General features: G+C 36.2%; 1 long non-coding RNA gene across 3 annotated transcripts in view; it reads left to right on the plus strand.

Annotated features, from left to right (window-relative positions):
- LOC145277573 (uncharacterized) overlaps positions 1-22,500 on the plus strand; it is a 446,087-nt gene that overhangs the window by 254,054 nt on the left and 169,533 nt on the right. The window lies entirely within an intron of this gene.

Here is a 22,500-nt window from a genome sequence, read left to right on the forward strand (position 1 = left end):
GGGCGCGTATGTTTGTGTGCGCGTATGTATATGACAAGTAATATAGCTTGAAATGGGAACGTGTGTTTTTGTGTGAGACTAGGAAAGGCTCGTGCAACAGTAGTCAATTGGACAATATAGTAATCGATAGTAATGGGAATTCGGTAAATTTGTTAACTTAAGTGGAACGACTCATCAAGAACTTGTTTACGTTGGACTTGAAGACGGCTATATTGTAGCCAGTTAAAAGCAGGCAAATGGAAGACAGTTCCACAAGCATGCAGTTTTAAGAAAGAAACTTCGTTCATGAAATCTATGTTTAGGTTAAGGCACAGATAAAGAGTGGGGGAAATTATTGATAATGGTTTCAGCTAGACGAGTGTTTCTCGTGAAAGTTTGGCAAGGGAGACCATAGATTGGAGCTCAGACGAACACTTGCCATGAAAATAACGATAAAGCAGACTGTGAGAAAGAGGTTGCAGGGAAGAGAAAAGGGCATCCCCTACTAGATCTATTTTGAACTCTATCAAGGCAGGATAAGTCCTTTCTAGCAGCTCTTGCCCAGATGTGGCAACAGTACTCCATCCTTGGACATACCTGGCTCTTATATAGGTAGAGAATTGCATCAGCAGTGAGATATCTACTGGATCGATAGAAGGATCCCACCATTTTTTCAGTGACCTTGGCAACAGATGTATGTGTTCCATTTCAGATCAGGAGTAAAGGTCCAGCCCAGAAGCTGGTCAAAACATGAAGCCTCTCCAAGAGTTCAATGATTAATATTCATTTTAATTGATGCTAGATGGGGATCAGAGCGTTGATGATGTAAAGATAGAAGTTTGGTTTTAGATGCATTAAAAGTAACAAGCCACCTCTTTCCCCATTATATCACGTGTTCAAGATCAGAGGAGAGAGAATCAGAGAATTTGGTCATTTACAGTCTTTGAGGTGCTACCATGGCAGTGTCATCAGCATAAATGTCCACAAATGATGTAAGGATGTGATTTGGAAGATCATTAATATAGATCAGGAAGAGAGTTGGGCCCAGAATGGACCTTTGAGGGACTCCAGCATTATTACTGTGAACTTTTGATTTCTTCCCATCAACCACTACTCTTATGAACCTCTCAGAGAGAAATGATTTAATAATTGAGAAGACATTTCCAGCTATACCATAGCTGGAGATCTTGTGAAGTAGACCTTTATGCCACACCCTGTCAAAGGTCTTGAATATGTCAAGAGCAATTGCCCTAGAAAGGTTGCCTCCGTCGAGAGATTTGCTAATCCTATGAGATATAACCATAAGCACATCTGCTGTAGATCTAGCAGAGCGGAAACCATATTGCATGTCACTAAGAAGGTTATTTTTGCTGAGATGGTTGACTACTTCTCTATTTAACAGATTCCAGCAACTTACTCATGGTGCACAGGAGACTTATTGGATTATCAATGTGAAAGCAATGGACAAATAGTGAGAGAATGAAATGAATAGTGCTAAGAAAAATGGCCAGAATGCATGCAGTTAAGAGAAAAATAGACAAAGGATGATCTTCAATCTTCCTTTACGTCTCACGCTTTTGAGAGCCTTGTACCTAACTTGTTTCATTTTTGCACATAAATAATCTGTGGCAGACGAAAATTGCAAGAAACACAAGCAGGGGTGAATTCTTGTGGCTGGAGATTTTGAATATACTTCCTTCCTAGCGTCTCCAATCAGAAGTTAGCTCTGTCACATGACCGAGTTTATAAAAGGTTAGACTGGCGACACACTTTTCCTCTGTCCCCTTCCCCCAACTTCTCTCTTTGGGACTCAATAGAACTCGCCTGGCCTTCAGGCTTGGGGTTCGACTAAGACATGAATACAAATGAGCCAACATGGCTACATCCACACACTGGCTTCAATGATGCAGTGTATACACGAACTCGCTTTCTCATCCTACAGGACTATTTCTAATCTTTTGTGACGCACGTCTCTATTACTAAATTTATGAAGACAATACATCATGGCTACGAATCATAACTTCAACACACACACACACACACAAAAACTTTTTCTCTTTTAATATGCTTATCTAATCTTTAATCTACGTCTCCACACAGGAACATTTTCCACAACTAACCATTTTTCTACACAAGTCACACTAATGAAGATAATCAATAAAGCTGTTTTTTAATGTAAGAATGAGAGGAATCCAAGACAATGGCTGAATCCTTGGAAAATGACCTCCAGACCATAGTTGAATGGGAACGTAAATGGATGGCGACATTTAATGCGAGTAAGACTAAGCTGCTCTCCTTTAATGATTACAAGAAGCCTTTCCAACCACCGATAACCATGACAAATAACTCCCTACCTGAGAATTCTTCCCTCAAACTCCTTAACATTCCCAGGAAATATGAACTGAAATAAATACATTGAGGACATTGCAAAGGCTGCTGCAAGGAAGATGGACTACCTCTATCGTGCTAGAAAACTGCTCACACCTAAGAGTATCCTGTACCTCTATAAGGCCATCATTCGACCATGTATGGAGTATTGTTGTCACATCTGGGCTGGTGCATCTATCACTTGTCTCTCCCTTCTGGATAGGGTTAAAAAAAAATGTCCTATTCCGTCAACTAGGCGCCAACCCATGTCCCATCGCCACAATGTTGCATTACTGCCTGTTTTACAAGTATTTTAATGGAATATGATCTGAACTCATTGCACGTGTGTTCCCTCAACATACATATCCTCAACAAACCTGTTTGGCAACAAAATCACACCCCTTCACTGTTGAGGTCCCTAAATGTTAAAGTTTTCTACTCTAATAGCTTCTTTCCTAGAACAGCCAAACTTTGGAATTCTCTTCCTGCTAACTGCTTCCCAAACTGTACTGATATGCAGAAGTTCAAATGCAACATAAACCAGTATTTTGTTAATCATTCTTAGGCATGGTCCCAACTAGTAGCTTCTTACGTCCAAGTGGCAATATGCCTTGTTTGGGTAGAAGGTGAGTAAAAAGAAAAAATAAATAGAAATAAGATAAAAATGATACTCTACTTCATATTCTACATTTTTGGCGACTCTCAACATGATGGCAAACATGCAATGTTCGTCGACTTCTTATTCAACAAATTCAATCTGATGGAGTTCTCTCTTTTTACTCACAATTATTAAAGAGAGGAGGCGCCATCATTTATTCAGTTATACAAAGTCTCAAGAGTATTAAACAAAACGAGCCATTTCATACCTCAATCCATAACTGAATGCAGGTCAACTTCTGAAGGAGGAACACTAGAATGGAGAGTAACATCGTCGGCAAAGATGCTAAATTTTTTTTTTTTTTTAATATATAGAGAAGAATCAATGTTGGGGCTAGAACAAAGACCTGAGCATCGATAGGAAAAGAGAACAGAAACATCATTTAGGGTCAGAATCTTTGATCAGAAAGAAGACTTAATGCCAAGAACCTTATCATATATACCATAACTCTGAAGTTTTTGTAGAAGACTTGAATGCCACACTCAGAACATTTTCAAAATGTCAAGCACAATGACCCTACTCTCTCCTGAATTGTCCATAAGCAAACAATTCCACTCAATTACAACAGTTAAAAGATTAGCAGTTATTCTTTTATATAGAACTAGTATTTTGATTTACAATTTATATCCTCTGTTGTATTACGAATAGCTGATTTAAAAATATTTTTTTACTAGAGAGGAGGGTCCATCAGTTATACTTATCAATCTTCTTTTTTTTTTTTTTTAAACAGTTACTCTTTAAAAAAAAAGAAAGAAAAAAAACTTATTTTTAAAGATTAAATTTTCCCCTTCATTCTTGGTAAATAGAGATTTTTGTTAAATGATGGACCCTACCCTGACTGCTTATTTGGATAAGTAATGGCCGTTACCTTCTATCTGTGCCTAAAAACTAAACGAAAATTCCATGAGCAGAGCTTTTTTCCCCCAAAACTGCTCTTCTGTCGAACACAATATTGCAAAACTGTTTTCTAGCTGATTTTTTGAGTCACTACTCGTCAAACCCCAGAGGTCGCTCAAAGATAAGGGTTAATGAGTATCGTGATGGAAATTAAATAACACCTCACAACATCTTTTCCATGAAAAAGAGGCAGCAGAGAGGTAAAAAGGGCATCGTCCACCAAATTTGGAAGTCGGTTTTATAACATGGTCGTTTTCAAATCCAATGTAAACAAGTTTTTGATAAGCAGTCCTTTAAAACAAATCGACTCCTATTCAATTTCCATTATCACAGATCATCATGGTGTGGTCTTACTTGACATTCATTAAGTCTTACCCTTGAGTGGCCCCCAAGCCTTGATAAGCGGTGACTCGATACTCAAAAAAAAAAAATATATATATATATATATAAACCAATTTATTTTCTCGGTTTTGGTTGGAGTTGTTCACCTTTAAAAAAAAAAAAAAAAAAAAAAAAAAAAAAAGACAGATTTTGTTTTTGTTCCTTCAGATTCTAAGAGATATTTTTATTGCAGTTATATGCATTCATAAACGGCGAAACGAATCTCTGAACGGAGTGGTTGACACACGGATTCCCTCAACTTTTATACTGGTCAGAGCCTTGTTCTTTTCTGCCTTCTGCATCCATCAGACACAGTCCTTGTGTCATCAGATCTCGCATCTGTGGTCAACAGTTGATCTATTCCTTTCCATTTTTTTTATCGCACAATACCATTCTTTGCTGGCCATTCTTTTGTCCTACTTATGTCATAGACAAAGAATTTCCTAACTCAGATTTGAACCTTGAAAGAACCAAGTCATGCATTCTTTTTGCAGTAAAATTTTGTGCAAGTTCAGCAATAATTATCAATGCAATATTTAGAAAACGAAATTCTAAAACTGGAACGATGACTTCTTCAGAAATGTAAACCATGATTAATATGTAAGCATAAAGTAAAAGTAAAGAATAAAAACTGTCACAATCGAACCGGACAAAAATAAAAAGCTGAATTCTGCTTTTGCATTAGTCGAAATCAGTGACGTAACATTTGTTTCTTTTCAATTTGCTTTTTTGTTCTTTTGCTCTTTTCGTCCTCAAACCTGCTTGCTGGCTATCTAGGTTCAAACCCCACACCTTGCATCATAACATATATTCTTCTCCCATTTGGCCTTTATTGACACACGGACAAAACAAAAGATACGTCTTGTCATTATTGTTCAGTAATATATTATATTCACACGTTTCGTCTTTTTGAAGACTCATCAGTGTGGCTTTGCAACAAATGCATTAATCTTGAAGTTCGAATACTGGACCGTAGGCATCATCGACTATAAATGTCCAACTCATTATTGCCTCGGCCAATTTCCCTGCTGTTAAAATTTATTACTCTTTAAAATATGTGTATATTTTACTAGTTCTGCTATTGACTTTTTATATGTTGACTAAGAGGTCGAGCCGAGAGTTGAACATTCAAACTTCTCGGCATAACATTCACAGGTAACATGAATTGAAACAAAGTTGGGCTCCCTCTATCATGCTAGAAAAAAAAATACTCACCCCTAACAATATCCTTTCTCTATGAAGCCACTATTCACCTATACATGGAATATTGTTGCCATATATGGCATCCTTTGTCTTTCTCTATTGGACAGGGTTGACAATAGTCACCAATCTACCAATCTCCAACTCCTGTCTCATCACTGTAATGTTGCATCCTTGTGCTTGTTTTACAAATACTTTAATGGAATGTGCTCTGATAAGTGTGCTGCACTAGTTCTGCATCATCAGCAATATCCCACCTCTTCACTCCAGCCGTCGAAGGGCTTTCTATTCTAATAACTTTTTTATATTCTTCCTACTCTAACTACTCACCTTTGGAATTCCCTCCCCATGCCTTGTTTTCCTTACTATACCAACACGTGGAAGTTTAAATGTAATATGAACAAACATTTCACTGCACAACTCACCATTTAGGATGCCCATAATTCATAGCCTTTTATGTTGTGCTCTTTTCTTGTTCTCTCTCAATGGAGGAGAAATCCTTCACAACTGAGACAATTTTTATCTTTGTTCCTTTTCTCCGATCCTAGTGTCTAACTCTGTCCCGTGGGGAGACATTGTAAATAGGTACTCTCTTTTTCTGGACAACATCATTCATGGATTTATTAATATTATGTAATATTCTGTAAAAGTTGGAAGTTGCTAACAATTTGGAAAAAAAATTTAATCCTGTTATCTTGTGTGTCGACCAAACAAGAAAGGCAAATTAATATTCATAAGTGTTCGTTTTATCAACTTCAGATTCTCAAATCTTTCACGAATTTAGAATACCTGATTCTGGCATTATTTTTCCTGTCAAATGCACCTAAATACAACTCTCGTCTACGATTTCTTCGCAATTTTTTTTCTTTTTTACGAGGGAGTCGCCACTTATCAAGGTGAGAAGACAACTCAAAGATAAGGGTTAAAGAATGTATGGTGGTCCCCAAAACAATAGCGCAGTGATTGTTACTGGTAGAAATTTGGTAGAATTAGATTATTTTGGGGAATGTTTCAACAAAAATTTGTTTACATTGGATTTGAAGATGGTCATGTTGTAGTTAGCTGGAAAGCTGAATACTGGGACAGAATTCGACAGGCGAGCAGTTCTAGGAGAGGAGCTTTGTTCATTTAAGTTTTACATATGAATTAATTTCATGTTTTGTAAATTAATGCACAATAATACTTATGGCAAGTGAGCTACACACAAATGTTTTTGTAGCGTGGAGAGATTTGACCATCATCGTTCTTATCAAAATGATGAAATTTATATCCGCTATAAAATTATCCAGGGAAAATAATGTAAGCTGCTTTGAATCTGTTACCGTTTATGTACCAAGTATTAATGGGCCCCACCTAAGTGATTCATAAAGACAGAATACCCTTAAAATCTCAAATGCATATATCCAATTTAAATTTTTAGTATTATTTTTATAATCAACAGAACAAATATCTGAATAAGTTAAGTTGGGCAGAAACGGTAGTTTGCTCATTAAATAAGATCTTCAGCAATGGTGATACAGCAGTCAGATGTTGTTCCTTAATTCTATTAATTGTTTGAAAAATAGAAGCAATCAAAAAGAACAATAAATAACTTCATTAATTTCTCTGGGATTTAATTTACGTTTTAATGAAAATAGCTCCAGATAAGGCATGAAGCCACTTGATGTAATAATCCAAAAGAAAAATAATACTTCAAGGTCAAAAACTAACCAATGATTAGTGTTAAATGGATATATTCCGACCCAGAAAACAATTCTTCCCCCTTTGTCAGAAACATCACTCATGGAATGTGAGAACTAAAGGACAAAATAGGGGAAACAAGAGTTACGAAGCCGCTAAAATAAACCCAAGACGCATTTTTTATTCTTCCTTGATATTTAGAAGAGGGATAAATAACGAGCTAGCCATAACTAGATTAGTTTGGAAGTCAATTTTTCAAAGCTGTCCAACGCATGCCAACATGTAAAACAGATGTTAAACCAAATATGAGAATGAAAGAACAGGTTCTTGAGTTAGATGTAGAACAGTTGAAGTAATAGGGTCAGTTGGAAGAAGACCCAGGGAAAAAAAATGAGTGCAAGCGATAAGAATGAATTTCAAATATTTATTCATAGTGTTTGGTTTGGTTGTTTTATAGAGGAAATTTTTTTAGCGTTACAGAACATGATTGAGTTTTGCAAAGGGAAAAGAAAAAAATGAACAATAAAAACGTTTGATGCATTTTAGGTTAGGAAGCCAGTGTCTTTAGACAGACTGACCTGATAATACCAATAACCTCAAAGAAAGATTAAATCCGGGCAGTATGCATTGATATGTACAAAACAGGAGACATGTTGAAAGAATGGATGAGAATGCTTTGGGTTAATTTACTGTTGAGGTCCCTAAATGCCAGAAAACTTTTTACTCTAATACTTTTTCCTGCAAAGAGCTAGACTTTTGAATTCCTTCCCTGCTACCTGCTTCCTTGACTATACTGATATGCAGAAGTTTAAATGTAACATAAAACATCTTATTAATCTTTCATACGCATAGTCCCAAATAGTAGCCCCTTATGTCCAAGTGGCGATATTCCTTGTTAGGAGTAAACGTGAGTAAAAAAAAAAAAAAAAAAAAAAAGTAAATGAAATAAAAAGATGTAGAACAGTTGAGGTAGCAGAGTTGGCAAAGGAAGGCCTACGAAAAAATGAGAGGAAGTAATAAAATTGAATTTGAGAGAAAGAGGGATAAGACCTGGCAGAGATAGGTTAGTTTGGAAAACAATTTTTTTAAGCTGTCCAACACATGCCACCATGTAAAATGGATTTTAGCAAGCACATCCAAATGATCTACAGTTTCCCCTTCTAAGCTTCATTGTTTGGAGGAAAATTCAAAAACTGTGCCTGATCATTTGAATGTCTAATATCCAGACATGGAACTCTGTAACGTTTTTGCCATATATTTCCTTCTAGTACAAAAATAACTTGTACAAGTCTGCCTGACGTCTACCTGTAAATGTTGACGTCTAATAAAAATTTCCATTCCTTGCTTAACTTTGTGGAATTTTCCGTTTTTCACCTTATTTTTATCTGCATCTTAATATTACAATACTAGATGTATCTACTCAGCCTTACTTGGGATGCAATGAAATGATTCCAATTTGTTATTTGTTTGCATATATTTTCAACTTAGACAACTTATATCATATGTTTATTTTAAGTTGCGCCATTTTGATATGTTGAATCTGGTGTTAAAAATTCTTGTTTTATTTTGTTTTTGCATCAAAAGGTTTCGATTTAAAATAAGTTATCCTCCCTTGGTGATTTTTTTTTCTAATATATTTTTAAGTGATTATTTAAAAATATTCCATAGTAGCAGTCATCTTGGCCGAAATAGGTAATTTAAAATAAATTGTAGTTGAGTACATTATTATATTGCTAATAACACAATAGAATAATAACCAATCAAAAGAACTTTGGTTAGATCTGCATTTAAAGTGTGAACAATGTAACATAATGCGTTAGACAAAAAGGGGTTTGTTTTTAATTAAATAATGAAAACTAGTTTTTTCTTTGACTCCTTTGGCCTTCCATGTTGATTCAAGTAGATAATCATGCCTCAATAGTGTACGCATGCTAGCTCAATTTCTTCAAACGGTTTGCTTTTTATGCAGCCCAAGATCCTCTAATTTGCATACAAACGGTGAGAATTCACATTGCTTTCACATGAATGGTAAGCATAAAATCAGTTGTACATCGCCATTTTGGTTTTTCTATTAAGTAACTTGATTTTAAGAAATGTGCAGATACATGAACGTTTGAAGGAAGTTATTTTGACAATCACAACAATTTTCCCTACACTCCACTCTCAAGATCACAAACATGGCAGAAGAGTGCCTGTTTCTCGCAATTGGGTAAACAGTTGTTCTACACGCATGTTTCCATCCTGGGTGAGACACATAGATGACTAACATGTATCAGTAATCGAGAAATGAATATGCATGTTAGTCAACATTCGGGCAATGGTCCCCAACCAATGAGGTCAGGCATTGCAGCTTGGAAAAAAAAAATCATCAACCGTTTCATGCAGGCAAAGCTGTCGAGTAACATACTGGTCATATGCATTAAATGCACCAGTAGCATACATGGTTATGAAGACCTGATTGATCTGTTATTTTTCTGCTCCTTACTAGGTTGCCTGTATATGGCCAGTTTCACCTTGCGATTGGAATGGCAGCTCACATACAAGCTCTACATTTTCAATCCACTTGGCAACGGGCATATCGGTCGCAGTGCCACTAGACTCAGGAATCAGCCAAACATCAAAAGTATTGGCTTCCATCACCAAAAGGTAATATACTGCAGGGATAGCTTGTGGCTATCTTCAACAGTGAACAACTGTAATTTTCTTTGTCTTTCGATGTTGACTTCGGTAACTAATCTGTCATGCTTCAGCACGATACATATGCATGGCTTGCCTACTTTAAATGACCTCCTCTGTTCAAATGGGCAGTGGCTGGAGTGGTATCTATAAGCATACAACTGTCTAGGCAGGACCTAAAATGTGAGGATACTGAGCGTTTCGAAGGCCAACTAGTTAGAGCTAGGCTAAAGAAAGTTTCCAATAAAGTTATGATGTGAAAGACTGAAAGGAATTTTCTAGGTGTGATTTGGACAAATACATTAAAAAAATTTAACGCCTGGATGAATGTACCTTGGAATGGACTCGGGAGATCTGCAAAGCATTTTGGGATAACTTCAAGGAGCGATTTACTCAACTGCCCAACCTCCCAGTCAAGGAGTTTGGCCAATATTTAGCTGACTCTCTCTCCACCTCAATATGACTAAAGCAGTTGGTTGTGAAGGCAGGGTTGCGGGGTCTGAGGTCTTGGCTGCATTGAAGCAGATCAGCTGCAATCCAAAAAATACACAATTAAATCCAGAACTCTAACTTCCAATGTAGACCTCCACTATCATGTTCTCCTTCTCCAACATCAGGGGTCCACGTTCCAACCTTCCAGAGGTTGAATCCCAATTACAGGAGGCTAAACCGGACCAATTATTCCTAAGCGAAACTGGCATTGGACTGACTATTACTCTAGATAATTTTGTTATTTAAGGATACTCTAACTTAACATCCAAATTTGACCCACAAGATCGCCATCGGCATGGAATATGTGCCTACATTAAAAATAGCTTTCCATGTGATAGACATCTCCAGAAAGGACCCTAATTTACTCTGTGATTCTGGGTTGCACTTGCTTACACCACAGCATTTATATTTGCCCTCTATCGTCCCTACAACAGTGGAGTTACTATCTTTAAGAGCATATCTGAGAAAATTGACCACATCCTGCCTGCGCATACTTTGGACAACATTCACGTCTGTGGAGACCTTAATATTCACAATGTGGAATGGTTAACTCACTCAAACAAGACAGATGAGAGGAGGTTCTGTCATGATTTCTCTATTGCTTAGGACCTAACTCACATTGTTCAAGAACCCATCTGTGTGCGCGATACTGACAGTCAGTGTGCAAGTCTCCTTGACCGTTTCCTCACAACTTGCCCTGAGCTATGTCCATCTTCCGTTCTATCATCACTTGGATCTTCTGGCCACTCGGTTGTATCAGTTAAGATAAAAACACGATGTGATAAGTCCTCAGACATACCTCTCCATCGTACTGTGTATCGATACTCTATGGCTGACTGGGATAGTTTTCGTACATTCATATTAGATCTACCTCTGCGTTCCATGTTTAAAAATAACGTGTCCTCTATAGTATCAGATCTGATGGAATGGTTAATTGTAGGTATAGACAGCTTTATACCCTCCAAAATATTCCAGCAAAACCTAACAGCCAGCCGTGGTTCAACCACTGTAAAAGGGTAATAAAGAACGTAAGAGTTATGCTCAGTCCGTTAAGTCCAAAGTGGCTGAGCAACAGCTTGGTTCCCACCAGTTTTGGCAAATAGCAAATAGGGTCTTGAACAGAAGCGTGTGCTCTATCCCAACCATCATCAATGGACCTGAGGTAGTCTCGTCAGCATCAAACAAAGCCAGACTCTTTGCCAAGAACTTTGCAGCTAATTCTACCCTATGTGACCAAGGCCATCAACCCCCCCCCCCTTATTTCCACCTGTATCAGAAAACATGCTATGCGACATACAAATATCTGTGCATGATGTTGCCAAGCTAATCAAAAACCTTTATTCCAGTAAAGCAACTGGGCCTGACGGCATTCCAATTATAGTACTGAAAAGCTTCAACCAGAACTGGCTCCAATACTTATAAAGCTGTTTAAGCATTGTCTCGGGAGAATTGCTTCCCAACACCCTGAAAAATCTCATCAGTATGCCCTGTATTTAAGAATTCTGGTGATCGTACATCTTCCTCTTAGTACAGATAAATTAGTCTCTTGTGCATCATGAGTAAGTTGCTGCCATCTGTTAAATAGAGAAGTAGTCAACCACCTCAGCAAAAATAATCTTAGTTACATGCAATATGGTTTCCATTCCGCTAGATCTACAGCAGATGTGCCTACAGTTATATCTCATTATATTAATGAATCTCTTGATAGAGGCTTTTTTCTAGGGCAATTGCTCTTGGCATATATAAGGCCTTTGATAGGGTATGGCATAAAGGTCTACTTCATAAAATCTCCAGCTATGGTATAGGTGGAAATGTTTTGCTCAATTATTAAATCATTTCTGTCGGATAGGTTCATAAGAGTAGTGGTTGATGGGCAGAAATCAGTATTAATGCTGGAGTCCCTCAAGGGTCCATCCTGGGCCCAACTCTCTTCCTGATCTACATCAATGATCTTCCGAATAACATCCTAAGATCATTCGACATTTATGCTGACGACACTACCATCTATGGCAACATATCAAAGACCGTAAATGATCAAGTTCTCTCTGACTATCTCTCCTTAGATCTTGAGCACGTAGCACAATGGGGAAAGCAGTGGCTGGTTACTTTTAATACATCTAAAATCAAGCTTCTATTTTTACATCACTACCGCTCTGATCCACATCTGGCATCAATTGAATAGATGGCTCTCACCTTGGTGAGGCTCCATGTTTTGACAAGGTTCTGGGCTTGACCTTTACTCCTAATCTGAAATGGAACACATATCAGATCCGTTGCCAAGGTCGCTGGAAAAATGGTAGGATCCTTCTACTGCTCCAGTAAATATCTCTCTCCTGATGCAATTCTCAATCTATATAAAAGTCAGGTACAACCAATGATGGAGTACTGTTGCCACATCTGGGCAGGAGCTGTTAGAAGCAGCTTATCCTGCTTTGACAGAGTACAAAATAGACTTCGTGGCCTAGTGGCGGATGCCTTTTTCTCTTCCCTGCAACCTCTTTCTCACAGAAGAGATGTTGCGAGCCTGTCTGCTTATCGTTATTTTCATGGCAAGTGCTCGGCTGAGCTTCAATCTATGGTTCCCCCTCACTCAACTTTCATGAAAAATACTTGTCTTGCCAAAACCACTACTAATAGTTTCCCCCACTCTTTATCTGTGCCTAAACCTAAACGTAAATTCCATGAACAAAGCTTCTTTCTTAGAACTACACGCCTGTGGAACTCTCTTCCATTTCCTGCTTTCCAGCTGACTACAATTTGATTGTCTTAAAGTCCAATGCAAACAAGTTCTTCATGAACCATCCCCCTAAGTAATTCAATTTACAAAATTTCCACTACTTATGTTTACTACAATATAATCCCATTGACTAATGTATACCCATTAGCCCTTATCCTCGAGTGGCCTCCGTGCCTTGATAAGTGGTGATTCCTACATTAAAAAAAAATATCACTGCTATATTAGCTCTGTATAGTTTTTGAGGCATTGTTAAGAGTTTTGGTTGGGCTGTCCATGAAAATTATTCCATACTGATGCCCTAGTTATCATTGTCAAAAGTGCTTGGAACAGTTAAAAAATAATCTGGAAATATGAAAAATTGTCTGGAGATCAAGGGTTTGAGAGTGAACTTGCTTATCACCAAAGTGATGGTTTATGGCTCTGATCTACAATCCCTAAAGGATTCTAGTCAGTATCCTTGTTTTGTATGCCGGAAGCGTGTTAGAAGCCATAAAATATAGTGAAATCTGTGTCTACTGTGGGTTCACAAAAAGTGCAGTGATCTGAAGGTTAAGTTAGACCCAAACCCTAATTTCAAATGCATAGGATAAGTTGACCCTGTTGACAGCCGTCCCTATAAAAAGATGGCACTAGATGACAATATCGTGGACATAATACTAGTAGACTTTTTTTTTTTTTTTTGCTATCTAAGAGAGATGCTAAGTGCAGGTGATGGATGGGAACTTGATATGACCACAAAATTGAAGGTAGTTTAGGCAAATTTGTGTTTCTGATAAGATTACACACTATCTTTCCCTACATTTCAGGAGCTTGATGATATATGGTAGTGAATACAGGACTGTCGGCCAGTTCTTTTGTTTTGCCCAATCTGCAGTACAATGATAAATCCATGCTCAGATCGATATGCAATGTGAAACCTGACCAAGCTCAACATATCAGGTCAGAGAATTTGCTGAAAGAACTACACTTGTCCAGCATGGGGTTTATCCTAAGGATGAATCGATCATGTTGGCATGGTCATGTGGAACGTCTATCTGCCTTGATAATTTATTGCAGAAGAATGACTTTTAAATTAGAGGAAGGTTGGTCGACCAAGGAAAACTTGGAAGCAAATGATTGAACAACATTGCTGACTCGTGAAAAGTGAGCTTGTATCATATTAGAAAACATCTGACCCCTGAACAAGAGGAAAATGATGTTGAATGAATAGAAGTAGAAAGGCATATCAGGAACTTTTACACTGCAATTGTAGAAATTTTATTTTCCACCTTCTGTATTTCCTTCTCTCTCCCCTTCTTTAACCCCCCCTTTCTTGGTGTATCTTGTGCTGCTACTGCTTGTTATATCACGCGTTGAATGTGTGCGTTTTGATTGATAAAAAATGTATGCACCATTTTGTTGAAAGTTTTGAACATGAAAGAAGTCGGCCCGCTATCCCACGTCAAGAGAAAAGATGTTAAAAATCGCAAGTTTAAACAAGAGAAACCAGTGGTTTGGTTTCTTCTTCAATCGGGTTCGTCAAGGAAGACAACACAGAATTAGTCAGAAGCGACTGTTTAAAAAATCAGTTGTAAGCGAAATTACAATGACCACTTCACCGAGGAAGAAAGAAGTATTTTAAGGTCTTGAATTGGTCTTGTAAAAAAAAGAATACTAACTCCAGTGAGGCGTTAGAATTCACGTCAAAAGGAACCAAGAAATCTTCTATAGAAATACATTGCACCACAGAAGATTTGGATTATTTTCTTGGATTACAAAACCAAGAGAATTTAAATTTTCTTGAATGAGAACATTTAAGTTAATGGCGCAAGGGAGGTAATTTACATACACCCTCTTTTATAAAGATTAAGTGTTGACATGTTTTATTTAAGTTCTTTGACACACAGTAAGCCCTGACTACACCTATATTCTTACCCCTACTATCCCTTACAATATTGTTAATGGAGTTCTTTGAGAACCGCCAGAGGGACTAATTTGGCAGACACTATTATTGGTGAACATAAAACTGAATACACCTTTTCTTTCCCTATTTACATTTACATTTATTAAAAAAAAAAAAAAAAGTTTGTTTATCGTGGTATACTTTCGTTTTTTTTTGTTTCCCCACCCCCTTCTTGTTGTGCAATAGGATAACCTTCATTGGACGTCATAAAATTCCCGTTACAATCACTGATCAAATCAAAACCATTATGTCTTTGGCTATGAGATAACTTTTTTTTTAATCATAGGTTCGTTTGTTATAGTTACTGTGATAGCATCAATATGGTAAAATTTGTTTTATGTTTTTTTTAAATTTGGATTTTATTTGTTACATGGCATTAATGCCGATAGAATTTATCACTATTCTCCTTCCCTCCTGGGCTAAATCGTTACTAAGTAACATTTAAACTGTTTTGAAAGGAAGCATTGGAAGGTTGTCTACAATCCCGGTGCTTGTTATTAAGTACATAAACTTTGTAATGACTGGCACTAACACCTTTTTAATACCTTTTATAAAAATAAAATCACCACTGAAGTATGCCTTAAAATTTTAATCTGCCTGTGAGATTTTGAATCTACAGAAACGAACTTATTAGACAAGAACTGTTTGCAAGATTCCAACCACACAGGATTTTGTCGATGGTTCTAATTAAGAGTCAAGGACAAACGTATGCGATTGTGTATCTATTAGTCAAAATGGCCGAGCGGTTTAAGGCTCGAGGCTCAACAAAAAAGTATGGCGATAAGAAAAATTTTCAGTTTCTGATACAATGTTTCTGAATTTTTGAGATGAGGATTGATGAGAACAGTAGTCTAAAGAATCCAAATAATAATCTGAATATATTATTTGGATTCTTCTGACTACTGTTCTCATCTTGAGTGTTATTTTCATGTTTCAGTTTCTATAACCACCCAACCTGCAGGTGTTTGTAAAAAAAAAATTTTTTAAAAAAACATGCTGAAAGAGAAAAAAAAAACCAAAGTATTTAGGCAGATTCTAATACAGATGAGTCAGGTGCAACACGATTTATGTAGAAATTCTAAAATCCGACAAGATAACTTTGTTAAATTTATTTTTGATGTTATTGTGAAATTATTTCTAGTAAAAGAAACAAACTCTTTTTTGGACATATTCCTTGAGGCAAATGTCACCTTTTCTCATAAAAACACCCGGATCAATTAGATTACAAGTGTAATGTTGCCGTTACACTGTAACCGTGTTGTTATATTTCAAAGCTCTCAGACCCACACGTTGTCTGGTACCGTCACAAAGGAACAACCAAAACAGGCAAGAAACAAAAATCCAACTCGACATTTTTTTTTTTTTTTTTCAAAACAACGCATTTCACTATTTTTGCAAGTCTTTTCGTACAGACATTTTACAACACCCTGCCATATCAGATGTGCTTTTTAAAAGTTTCTCTCCCTAAGACCTCGTGCTGGCTGTTAGCCAGCACTTTCTTACCCTCGACTTCATATGTCCATCTTGCTTAGCACGCAACTTGCTTCCGTTCTTTTTGCTCGACCACGTGTTGTCCTTCTTTCTCCCTTTCACTCTCCTCCTTCTCGTGACACCAGTGTGTGCACATCAAGTTAACCTAAACATGTGCTTGAATGGATGCTGCTACTAATATTTCTGTTAGTCAGCTATCCTACGGCCATATGTGCGCCATATGCGCGATGTTACACAAGGATCTCAGAAAAAATAATTTTTTCACTATAAAAATCGACCTTGTGACATAAAAACCTTATATCTCGGGTTTGTTTGCTTATAGTTCATCGAAAGTCAATTAGTGCAGACCTGAAGTTTTTTCTTTTGCTTATTTTCTGGGGTTCTTGAAACATAATTGATCCAACCATTCCAGCTAGACATTGGTCTTTACATTAATGCGGATAAGACAAAGCTTATGACTTTCAATGGAGAGAGGGAGATCAAAGCACTAGATGGAACAACACTGAAAGAAGTTGCTGAGTTTACGTACCTGGGCAGCAATATGGATTCCACAGAGAGAGATATCGAAATTCACATCTCAAAGGTTTGGGCTACATTGGATAAGCGGCAGTCGGTATGGACTTCAAGGCTGGCTGACAAACTAAAAAGGCAGTTCTTCAGAGCAGTGGTGGAGTCTGTCCTTGTTTACGGTACTACAACCTGGACAACAACACTCACCAAAAGATTGGAAAGAGAGCTAGACGCCACATACACCCGTATGCTATGAACAGTGTTAAATATATCTTGGCAAGATCATTCCATGAAGCAGCAACTTTATGGCGACCTACCTGTCATATTTACCATCATCAGGGAGCGAAGTCTACAATTTGCTGGTCATTGTCGTTGTTTCATTGTTATTACCATGGCAAGTGCTCATCTGAGGTCCAATCTCTGGTCCCCCCTCGCCAATCTTTCATGAAAAACACCCGTCTAGCTGAAACCATTGTCAATAATTTCCCCGATTCTTTATCTGTGCCTAAATCAAAATGTAAATTCCATGAACAAAGCTTCTTTCTTAGAAGTGCATGCCTGTGGAACTCTTTTCCATTTTCCTGCTTCCCACCTGACTACAATTTGGATATCTTCAAGTCCAACATAAACAAATTCCTGATAAACCGCCCCCTTAAGTAGGACACTTTATCAAATTTCCATTACTAACGATTACTACGATATTATCCCATTGATTACTGTACACGCAATAACCCTTATATCCAAGTGGCTTCCGAGTCTTTTTAAGTGGTGACTACCATGTAAAGAAAAAAAAAAACAGCAAATTACACATGATGCCAACTGTAATCCTGAAAATTTGAGGCAGTTGATGGAAGACAGTGAAATCTGGAGAGATAGTCACATTGGTCTGGGCCAGAAGTCCGACCAAATAGATTCCTGACAGTTTTCTCATTTTTATGATCACTTTTATGCAAACTTTTCTTTTCTTTAACTTGAAGTTGCATTTCCATGAGAAATTACTTTTTTGACCTGACATTGTTTTCAAAGTTCACCTGGGCCAATTTTATACAAGTTTTCTTCATGCCGAGTTTTGTAGAAATCCAATCAATACTTTCTTAGTCTAGATGTAACGGAGAGATATTTCATTTCACCGTAGACAGATGAGCTCCAGTGTCCACTTTATTTCCGCTAACTCGAATCACTTGTTAAGTGGTCGAACAAAGATGTGGGTCAACTAAATCAATATCACTTTTATAAAGCTTGCATGAATTTAGATCTAAGAGACAACAGCTAGCGTCAAAATCCGATTCAACAATGTATCAAAAAATGTAGCCTTCAATTATAGCCGCAGACATTCTTTGTCTTTCCTCCTCTTTCTCTCTCTCACACGTATATATAATTTACGAATTCATGTATAGACACATATTATAAGGTGAATTAATATTGTGTATATATTTTCAGTATTTCCTTTAGCAGCTCATTATGTGAGTAAAGCTTAGTAATAGAATAAAAAAAATATACCTATAGGAAATAAAGTATGCATATGCGTTCACGTTTCATTATCACAAGAAATCATCAGGATAAGATATTTTCATATGGCTAATATATATAAGTGAAATTGTGTGTCTGTGTGTATATTTCTCTACCAAACTACTCTATCAATTTTCAGTCTACAGACTCGAGATTTGACATAAGGGGTATTGAGATTTGTGAAAATCTTTTTAATCGGTTTTAGGCCAGAAATTTAGATTTCAAGGGATCAAAGTTCAACGATTTGACCTTTGAAAACTCTACCAAACTCCTCCGCCAATTTTGGATCTAAACACTTGACATTTTAAATGTAGGTCACTTGGACATAGATCAAACTTTTTTTAATTTGATTTGAGCCCAAAACAAATGTCAAGGAGGCAAAATTGGGGGCAAAGTTAAAAAAAAAAAAAAAAAAAATTGACCTCTGCCATCTCTACCAAATTACTCAGCCAATTTTTGATCTAAACATTTGAAATTTTATATAAAGGTTATTCATGCAGCAAACTTTTTAATCAGTTTTTGGGCGAAAATTTGTCTGCCAAGGGGTCAAAGTTGGAAGAGTTGACCTTTGCAAACTCTATCAAACTCCTCCGCCACTTTTGGGTCTAAACACTTGAAATTTTAGATATAGATTACCTGGACATGAATCAAACATTTTAATATATATATATATATATATATACATATGCACATACTGTTATGAACAGTACATAGGGCCTGAGCAAAGACGAGCTGAACTGCTAGTATATACATAATTAAAAAAAAATTAATATTCAATTTATGTGCTAATTAGCAAAATTTATAGACTATGTATGAATTTCATTTTTCTAAATACGTTTTCTCTGAGGATATGAGCCATTCAATGAAACTCCATTGAATAAGGAAAACTTGTTTTCTTTTTACTATTTGTCAAAATATATATTGTAAAATTTAATTCAAAGAAGTTAAGCAACATTAAGCCTGGTCAGTACCAGATGAGTGACCATTTGGGAATACCAGGCGCTGTATGTAGGAGGATGTAGACATTTCTCTGCAAGAACTGCAAAAACCTAACGTCGTCACCTTCCCTAATCAAGATATTATACATGCGTCTGGGAAATGCTTTTGAATTTTCTGTTCCCATGAAACTTCTTCCTTTGGAGGAAAGCTAGTTCAACCCACCTAGATTGAGTATCGGATGATTTTTAGTACAAAGTATGCATATTTTTACCATCAGTTATTGAGAAAAATTGAATAAAATCCTGCATGCTAAAATGCAGACTTTTCCACCTATTATGACGTGTCGCATGTATTTGCATATATAAAAATATTTAATAGCTGAATTCTAGCAAAAAGGAATGCATGTTTTAATTATTAAAAAAAAATCGGCCAAATGCAGGGTGTAGTCTTCAAAAAGTATAAATTTGTAACAAGTTATGAACGTGAATGCATCCAGCAATAAGCTACTATATTAATGAACTGTTAGTTGGAATATTCCGTTCTATTCCGGAATGTGTGAAAATGTATACGAAATATCAGTCAAAATGGTCGATCGAATTTAGTGTTTGAATCCAATTAAACAGTGAAATTCTTTGTTTCACATGAAGAATATATTGAATAGTCAGAACGACTTCAATCTATGGTCCCCTCGCCAAACTTTCACGAAAAACACTCGTCTAATCAAAACCACTATCAATAATTTCTCACACTCTTTATCTGTGCCTGAACCTAAATGCAGATTCCATAAACAAAGCTTCTTTCTTAGAACTGCACGCCTGTGGAACTCTCTTTCAATTGCCTGCTTTCCAGCTGACTACACTCTGATTGTCTTCAAGTCCAATGTAAACAAGTTCTTGATGAACCATCCCTCTAAGTAATCCAATTTACAAAATTTTCACTACTTATGTTTACTACGCTATAATCACATTGACCCTTATCCTCGAGTGGCCTCCGGGCCTTGATAAGTGATGATTCCTGTGTTAAAAAAAATAAATAAAAGTGAATGAGCATTCGTTATTTATATTTCAAATTTAGTGTAGTATGTAGACAATAGTAAAAAAATTTAACAATAATGGTGATTTAAGTGAAATTACATTAAGATATATTAAGGAAATTACCCGGTGAATGTGAGGGACGTGGGAGTAGATAATTGTAGGAAAGTATAAATCTCTGCCACCTCTGTTAAATACGAGTTGGGAGAAGCAACTTTTCCAGAATAAATATCAAATTCTGAAAGATGATGAAATGTATTTATATTTTCTAGAAACACGCTTTAGGAAGTTCTAAGTGGTTTATGGGTTAAAATCTATAATACCTAAAGCGTCAGGAAAAAAATCGATTTTACTCTATTATATAGAAAAATATCGATAAAATTTGTCAAATTTTTGTTTTTAAAGTTTTTAGTTAATAAGTAATACTTATTAATCTACAAATTCCAGTGAAATTAATTTCATCAACATAAATAACATGATGCAGTTTTGAGAAACGGCAGATATAATAATACATCAACATGTAATAATAAAATATATAAACAAACAAATGACAAAAGTCTAAATTCCAAATTTCATAATGTTGACCCTCTTACAAACAATTTATTCTTTTAATTATGTTGGCATTCACAATTCTTGACAGCAACTGTTTCGTAGCGCAAAATTATTCACTTATCATATCAATCAATGAATCTTTTCTGCCTTTAACTCGTCAAAAGAAACAGCAATTATCAATCCATCTAACCCTTATCCCCGAGTGGCTTCCGAGCCTTGATAAGTGGTGACTTCCCTGTAAAAAAAAAAAAAGTAAGAAAGTGAATAAAAAAAAAGAAGGTATTTGCAACCTTTCTTCCAATTTCAGGATTTTGTAATCATGCCCAAATGCGTTTTATTTTCTTTTGATAGATTGATAGGTGCTATTTCTTCTGACGAGTTAAGGGCTAAATAGATTCATTGATTGATATAATAATTAAATGAATGATTTTGCGCTACGAAACAATTGTTGTCAAGGATTGCAAATGTCAACGTAATTACAGGAATAAATTATAAGATGGTCAACATCATGAAGTTCGGGATATAGACTTTTGTCATTTATTTGTTATAGGCTCTGTGTTAACATTAAGCATAAATTAAGGATTAGTATATAAAAAAAAAGGCGAATATTTCCACAGAAATATATATATATATATATATATATATATATATGTTGTGTGTGTGTGGGTGCCCATACACTTTTTACTGTGACTATTCCGTGTGTAGCATTAAGAAAATCTAGAAAAGAATGGCAGCAAGGACAACAAAAAAAAATGACAATCTACCACTTTATCTAAAACCCTCAATGCAAAAAGCAAAATCAATATTTTTCTTTCTTTTCTGGTCGTCACTTATTAAGAATTCAGCAACAAAACGACTTTCACTTCTACACAGGTGTATTTTGTTAATAGATACTACGGTCGATTTTCAAACAACGAACTCCGTGAGTTTATATATATATATATATATATATATATATATATATATATATATATATATATATATATATATATATATATATATATATATATATACATACTAGCATTTCAGTCCGGCGTTGCCCGGGTGTTTGGAGGTGTAGTTTGAGCAAAAAAAAAAAAAAAAAAAAAAAGCGGTAAATTTTTTTAACTTTGACCCCTATTATGATCCCATAACATTTGTTTTGGGCTCAAATCAAGTTATTAAGATCCATGTCCAGGAAATCTATATCTAAAATTTCAAGTGTTTAGACCCAAAATTGTCGGAGTAGTTTGGTAGAGTTCTCAAAGGTCAAATCGTTGACCGCTTAACGGCCAAATTTCTGGCCGAAAACTGATCATAAAGATTTTCCCAAGTCTCAGTACCCTGTATATCAAATTTCGAGTCTGTAGACGTAAAATTGACAGTTATTGCGTAGGGAAATGTACACAAACACACACAGACACGTTCACTTTTATAGATATACTAGCATTTCAGTCCGGCGTTGCCCAGGTGTTTGGAG

The sequence above is a fragment of the Euprymna scolopes genome, chromosome 6, assembly GCF_053919585.1.
Source record: "Euprymna scolopes isolate OS-2025 chromosome 6, ASM5391958v1, whole genome shotgun sequence".
Lineage (NCBI taxonomy): Eukaryota > Metazoa > Mollusca > Cephalopoda > Sepiida > Sepiolidae > Euprymna > Euprymna scolopes.